Raw genomic sequence first — 8,644 nt, forward strand, 5'->3', positions numbered from 1 at the left:
ACTGGAAACCAACAGAATTTTGTTTGGAATGTTGATATTAAAATATTGCCTTTATGGTGACAATTGAGCAAAATTCTGATGGACTCCATTCTCTGCCAAAGTAGCAGCCAAGCCCAATGGAATAAAGGTGCATCATGAGTTTGGTGGAAATTATTATCATAGAGGCTGGCTGCTGGCATTCCGTCACGTATTCTGTGAAAGTGAACAAGTACAACCTCTGTGGCAATAAAAACCATCAAGCAGGGAAGGGACTTTTCTTCCCTCTCTGGGAGAACTAAGGAACCCCATCCTAACACCTGGTATTTGTGCTCATACTAACTTAATGTTATTACTAAGTTTTACTAATAATCTGATGAGCATGATTAAGTCCTAAATTCAGAACCAGCAATTCAAACTTCATTTGAAAGTATATGATGACAAAATATTATACTTGCAACATCTCAAAAACCTCAAACTGAATGAAAGTCCTTTGTCATTCCCTGAGTATTTTCATGAACCCCTTCCAGGGTAGCCATATGCCCATCCACTTTATGTGGTGATCCCTTGGATGCGTTCATCATCACATCACTTATGCTTTTATAACTTCATTTGTCTCACAATTATCTATAGAACAAGTCTAACAAGCTAAGTCTCTGAATCCCCCGAGGAAGCTATAAAGCGAAACGCGTCGGGTAAATGAAACACCAGAATATCAACTACTGTAACCATTTATATGTGAACTTTTGTACTCTTTAATAGCATAGAAGAACATTTGTCTAGTAAAAAAAAATTTATGCTCGGTAAAAGCATTTTCTGTTTTTATACTGCCAAAAAAGCCTTTTTTTTCTCTTCTGGGGATAATCATATCAGATTTAGTTCCCTGATTCCCTGATTTGGCTGACATCTGATTGGCTATCACAAATGATTGCTTTTCTTCTATGTTCTCACGAAATTGGTTTTAACACTTCTGAAATATCTACAAATAGAAGTAAGAAGTAGGCTGTAACTAGGCTGCTTTACACGCAGAAAACCACAACTTGTGCTTTCCCAGCTACCATGCCCATCTTCTTGGTCATCGTATTTCTTGGTAAGTAGAAAGGTTTTTATTCTATAAATAATTTGCTGAGATCATTTCCTACGAGTTGGCATTACAAAGCCACAAGGGGAGTATAAATATTATTAATATTATTATTATTAATAATAATAAACAGGATTTATATAGCTCCAACATAATATGCAGTGCTGTACATTAAATAGGGGTTGCAAATGACAAACCGGTACAGCTCCAAGCTGGTCCAAGCTGTTTCTTGGATGTGCAGTTTTAGCATCTCATCTTTAATATTTTATATTTACCTTTCAATAGCTATATAGATCTTTTTTTAAACTAAAACATTAGCTACGATAAGCCGTTGCAAAAATATTATGCAACAAAGAAACCATTTTATTCTACAGAGTCTCTGATTCCAGTAAATAGCTAATATTTTGTTTTTTTTTTTTATAATCTTTAAGCCTAAAATGTGCAAGGGCCTTTTTTTACTATAAAAATATAAGAGGAAATAGAAAGGTTTTCTTTGACAGAGTTTGCTTTTACTAAACCATGTTATGTGAGTACTTATTTATACCTAAACTTTAATTTTACCTATCTTATCTATCCAAATACATGTGTATACCACCCAGAAGTCCTTGTTCTTCATATCTGTTAGTAGATCTAAAGCAGATTGTATTGTCTAATCATATCTTATTAATATCATATTAACGTGTATCAAGTCCAAAGAACCAGCATTATGTGTGTAGTGGCTCCCCAATTCTTTATTATGGGGGGTGTATTTAGTTTGGTACCGATCAATGTGCTATGAATGTGTATTGTGTGAGCTCCTCTCTTCTATAGGAGGTGCCATCAGACCCATGGTGACCCTCGCACCCAACTGGGTGAATATAATAAACTATTCTACTATGGTCTACTAAACCAGAGGAACCCCGGACCTATTCCTGGTACAGAAACCAATCACTAATACCAGGAGGACAAGGGAGTCATCCAATGATTTCATCGTCAGTACACGACACCGGAGATTACCAGTGCCAGACCGGTGCCGGTGATATCAGTGACCCAGTCTTCCTAAATGTTACCAAGAGTGAGTCAAACATCTCAGCTTCATAACTGCTGTCTGTTAGGTGTGAATATTACCATTTAAATGACATTTTTATTGTTATCGCAGATTTTGTCATCCTGCAGAGACCCCCCTCGGCCATATATGAAGGAGACCCCCTGACACTCAGATGTCATCCTCAAAAAGAATTTACTGCTATAAATACAAAATTCTACAAGGATGACAAAGAGATAAAATAATCAGACTCCGACCCTGAGCTCTATATTCCCATAATACATAGAAATATGTCCGGAATGTACAAATGTACTAATAGAATACATCGTAAAGATTCTTCAGCTGAGAGTGAGCACTCGGATGTATTCAGGATGTCAGTGAAAGGTAAATTGCTATCACACGTGTCATACAATAATGTGGTGAATGTAACTCTCACCAAACATTTTCTGCTGGTGAATCAATCACCATATTTTAAATCTGCTGGGATTGTTTGATAAATGTCAGATTCACTGCTGTATATTGTATTTTCCCTCAAATTTTAGGGGTGCAATAATGTAATGAAAAGGCAGTGCTTCAGAAATAGAATTGTGCTTGTCATAGCATTGTAAAGCATTGTGGGATATATCACTAAGAATCAGCAAATGACTAATAAATCAAGCTTTTCTATTGTTGTATTACTTTTTCACCCAGAAGTAAAAGTGACCCAGACAGAATAACAGAAGGAGGTCACATGACGGTGACATGTGACACCAGACCCGATCCCCTCAGGGGCGGTACAAAGCTGCACTTTGCTTGATGGACAGACTGTGCAGGAATTCGGTGAATCTGAAACATACAAATTTGTGGTGAATCTCTGGGATTCAGGAATTCACAGAATCATCCCACAAATTGGTAGATAGGCAGAGAGAATACCCTATAATGGAGTGTATGGCCAGGTAGTTTGCCAGAAATAGAATCCCCCATAGGGAAGTATATTTTTCCTTGTCAGTGATAGCCAATCATTTGAACGTATGGATAACCCAGACTCTTATCTATAACATGGCGGGCTCTCCGCAGCCATATTGTCATTCTGTGTTGGGTTATTAGGAGATGACAACAGATTGATGTTTACAGTGAATAGGAGCTTGGTTAATGTACAATGTTAGAAACAAGCTAGCCAATGAAAATTACAACAAGCGGCTTATTCAGTTCTTTTAACACCAAACGAAATATTGGATATTTGATGATAATCTGAGCAGCAACACCATAAATGTGATAATAATTAGGCACAAATGACAGGTTACCGATATGGTGTGATAATCTCCAAATATTATGATTCCCTCCTGCAGAGCTCTTCTTTCTCCCAGTAATAAAAGTCACCCCAGAGAGAATAACAGAAGTAGGTCACATGACGGTGACATGTGACACCAGACCCGATCCCCTCAGGGGCGGTACAAAGCTGCAGTTTGCTTTCTATAGAGATGGACGGAATGTGCAGGAATTCAGTGCCCCTGATTCATCATTGAAATCCGCGATCGAATGATTTTTTAGGGGAACAGTGACTTTTAATGCATGATCGCCAGTAAAAAGCTGTCGGATAAGCGCGGCTCCGTGCGCGAGCTTTTTTCCGTTGTTGAATAGCGCGATCGCGCACGATTCCGGATCGCTAATACGAATGCGCCACCGATAATCCGATTTTGCTTGATGAATCAGGGGCAATGTATCTGATACATACAGAGTGCAATCAGCTCAGCTGGAGGATTCTGGGAAATATACCTGTAAAGTGAGGACAACGCCTAAAACTGTGAGGAAGACGAGTGATGGGTTTTAGATTCAGATACAGCAGATACGAGGTAAGCTTGCAAAGTGAACATCTATTCTATCCTATTACATCCCTGGTGCCCATAATGTATCCCAGGGGCCACATGTAACACATTGGCCCTGATTCGTGAAAGCTCTCCAGGCTGGGGATAATACACTTTCAGAAGTGAAGCTGGGTGATCCACAAAACATGGACTGGATTTTTCAAAATTATTTGCTATTTGCTAGCAAATGTTTTGAATCCTGGACCAGATCCATTCCAGGTTTGGTGGATCACCCAGCTTCACTGATGAAAGTGTATTATTCCGAGCCTGGAGAGCTTTCATAAATCAGGGCCATTGACTTTTCATGTTTGGGGATGTGACACTAATATTATTGGGTTCATAACACCAGGGTGATGGTGCTGAGGGTGATTGTCGCAGTCACTATAACCAATGCTGGAGTAGAATAATGTGTGTTTAAACAGGAATTGGCATGCATCAGACACAAATACAGAAGTGTGAATTCTAAAACAGAAACAGACAGTGATAAACAAGTTAAACAAGTAAAAAGGAGACTAGGGCTGGCTAAAAATTGGGATTACAAATATTTAAATGAAGTATTGTACAGGTACAAATGTTCTGGCCTTACATTTATCTGTGCTGCTCTTGTAAATTTTCTTTTTCTTTATCAGTTCCCATTAGCGGTCCCTGTTGTCTTTCACTTTCCATCTCTGCACTCTTTCCAGCTCTGGAAAATTTTCTGCTTAGAATTAAAATGCATTCAGGTCATACTAATGCTATGTAAAGGAGACAATTACCATCTCCCTAACATATCTATGTATATACCTCTAAGAGAGAATATTAAAAACTACAGATTGTCCTTGTGTGCTAGTTTGGTATCAATCTACATAGGTAACTAAAAGTTTTGGTTGAATATTTCACTGTTCGATTCAACAGCTATTTGATAGCTGTTCCTTAAGATACTCTATCCAGGAATAGGGAGAGTGCTCTCTGATTGGCTAAGGAAAGCTTTCCTCAGCCAATCAGAGAACACTAGAGGTTTTGATTTGGGAGACTTGTCCCCACTTAACCTCAAGAGCCATTTTCCATTGTCAGCAATCATTTGAAGGAATAAATAACCCAGGCTCTTTTTATAACATGGTGGGCACTCTGAAGCCATATTGCTATTGTGTGATGGTTTATTAGAAGGTCATACCAGTCTGATGTTTACAGTGAATAAGAGCTTGGGTAATGTACAATGTTAGAAATTAACTAACCAAAGTAAACTAGAACAAGGAGATTATTCTGTTCTATATACACCAAATAAAATTATGGATTTTTGATGAGAATCCGAACAGAAACACCATAAATGTGATAATAAATAGGCACAAATGATAGATTATGGATAGGGTGTGATATTCTCCATTTATAATGATTCCCTCTTGCAGAGCTCTTCTCTCTCCCAGTAATAAAAGTCACCCCAGAGAGAATAACAGAAGGAGGTCACATGACGGTGACATGTGACACCAGACCCGATCCCCTCAGGGGCCGTACAAAGCTGCAGTTTGCTTTCTATAGAGATGGACGGAATGTTCAGGAATTCAATGTATCTGATACATAAAGAGTGCGGTCAGCTCAGCTGGGGGATTCTGGGAATTATACCTGTGAAGTGAGGACGGCCTCTGACACCATGAAGAAGATGAGTGATGGGCTCTATATTCATATAACATGGATACATGGTAAGCTTATAGAACTGAATAAACATCTGATCTGTACAAGTTCTTTCTCGGTTGTTTTATGTAAGTCATCCCTTCTGCGACCCAATTTGTATGGACAGTCTGACAACTTGTGACTTATGGAGATACACAGCCATGTCACCAAGAACACTCAGATGTGAAATCCATTGTAGGTTATTCAAGGTTAGAATACACAAAGGATGTTTATGGAAGACTTCCCAAAGTAAGTAGGATGGTGGCTCAGTGGTTAGCATTCCAGCCTTTGCAGCGCTAGGTCCCAGCCAGGACTCTATCTGCATGGAGTTTGCAGGTTCTCCCTGTGTCTTTGTGGGTTTTCTCTGGTTACCTCCCAAAACATGCAGTTAGGTTAATTGGCTTCCCCCTAAAACATTTACCTTAGACTATAATAATGACAAATGACTATAGTAGGGACATTAGATTGTGAGCTCCTTTGAGGAACAGCTAGTGACATGACTATGGACTGTGTACAGCGCTGTGTAATATGATGGTGCTATATAAATACTGTGTAATAATAAGTAAAACAGAAACTAACAAATGTGACACACTATCCCCATGGCCACAAATATAATACTGGGTGAATGGCCGTGGAGGAAAACTTTTTACAACCTGTGGATCTTCTTACAAGCATGATTCTGGGTGCCTGGTTGTGGAAGGGTAATTCACATGGAAAGAAAGGAGGTAGCAGGGTAAGGGTTGGACCTTTTAATGCTATACATAAGAGGGGATATAAAGAAACATATCAAAATACATGACTACTATGATAGCACAATTATGGTAATAGAATTTTAGACTTTTCATGCACTCTTCCTCTATCCACAACAACCCTAACCCAGTGATTTGATCATGTATAGCTTCAGCCATGTATTAGCCATGTATGTATGTATTAGCCAACCCATGCCATGTATGTATTAGCCATGTATGTATTAGCCATGTATGTATGTATTAGCCAACCCAGATATGTATCATTTTAAGTAATTATTTTATATTTATTGAAAATAAGAAAACATTCATCATTGTTTCTCTCCTCAGATTACAAGGTGCAGAATATAATACGACTGGTGATGTCTGTATGCGTATTATTTGCTGCTGTATGTTTTACCTACTTCCATGACAAGTGGTAGAGAAGACGAAGAATGTCTAAGAACTGCGGACATCAATCTAAATGCCTAGTAAATGTAAAACAATGCCTTGTCTGGATATAAAGAATAACAACATTTTAATGTTAAAAAAACACAAAATTTTACAGGTGGTCCCCGAGTTAAGAACATCCGGCATACGGACGATTTGTAGATACAAACGGGGCTTCCCTGCTTTCTCCTGTGCAGCACAGAGGTTTGATGGGGGTAGAGGGGTGGTTTGCATGACTGGCAGAACAAATCTTTTGCTAAACACAGCTGAGGTTGTGGGTGATCCTAAGCAGTGTTGGTGTTCGAATTTTGGGTCGTCCCTATATTGGACCCGAATATGGCTGACCCGACCTGAAAAAAAAAACGAGATTTGACGGCAAAAATTTGGATAAAAAAAAAAAGTAAAAGAAAGTGTTAAAAAAAATGACATGATATCTCTTACTCTGTCACACTTACCAGCACAGTAATAATATAATACATTTGTTACAATTTTCTTTTATCCACTGTGAGAAAAATGTGCAGCCGTCCCTGCAAGCGATCTCCGGGCACTAGAGGTTGAATGGGGACAAATTTCCCCATTCATCACATCTAGTGCCCTGTGTTCTTGAATAGAGAAACTCTATCCAAGAACATATACAACTAGTAAAGGGCTGCAGAAGTAATCTGATTCCTAAAAATAACCCGAATTATCCCACTATTGATTTTAATGGTGCTTGAATTCGGCATTCGATCACCCGAACAATATCTTTATCGAATAGTGAGATATTCGACCAACACTAATCTAAGAGCCAAACTGATCTGTAATATCTTGTAATTTTTTAATGACTGAGACAAACTCTGCAGTTGTTTTTTTTGCATATCAAAGCACAACTTGCAGCAGAAGTTAGTGAATGTCCAGGCTCCATAAAGTTTTTTTTTTGCTTTTGTTTGTGACTAACAGTGAGGATTTTATACAGTAACTGACACCACGCTGCCTAATAATATGTTGAGACAAACATCTGTCCTAATTGTATATACTAAAATAATGTATCTGTTCCAACTTACCTACAAACTCAACTTAAGAACAAACCTACAATCCCTATCTCGTATATAACCTGGGGACTACCTGTATTGTGAAATATTACACAAATACATTTTTTTCAAAAAAGAAATATGAAACTTGTACAGCAAATTATAAGAACTTGTACAGCAAAAATAGTGAGTTGTAGACAAAGCAGAAGTGGTCACACTGAAAAATATTTAAGGAAGAAAATAACTAAATGTTTCTAAAAAAACCTTGAAAAACGTCGAAAACACAAGCTGGGTCACTTTGTTTTATGCTAAAGGTAAAAAGTATGTTTTGTACTTAGTGTCTTTCATTGTTACAGTTAGGTAAATCTGAATACTGAATACCTAAAAACTTGTTATCAGTGGACTTTATTGGATACATTGTGGTGATAAATATAAAATAAATAAAGAAATTGGAAAATTAGAATAATATACAGTTTTGAATTTTTTTTGAACTATTTATTTCTATTTAAAATAGAAGAAATACAAATATATATGCATTATTTCCTGCCAAATGAAAGCTCTATGTGTAATACATTATGGTAAACCACAAATACTGAAAGGTGTAATGTGCAGAATTAAGACCAACACCAATCACCAACACAAACAAAGGCCTGGTGACTCAGGGAGAGGTTATATATTTTCAAAGTGCCAGTGGAGCCAGCCCCCCCCCGACTTGCTCCTTAATTATTGCTAACTAGGACTCAACAATTGCACCTGGCAAATCCTGAGACCCAAAACCTGCTCCTGTCATATCCTGAGACCCAAAACCTCCTCCTGACATATCCCAGACCCACCAACTGCACCTGGCATATCCCAGACCCAACATCTGCACCTGGCATATCCCAGAC

Source organism: Pyxicephalus adspersus, chromosome 12, assembly GCF_032062135.1.
Source record: "Pyxicephalus adspersus chromosome 12, UCB_Pads_2.0, whole genome shotgun sequence".
Lineage (NCBI taxonomy): Eukaryota > Metazoa > Chordata > Amphibia > Anura > Pyxicephalidae > Pyxicephalus > Pyxicephalus adspersus.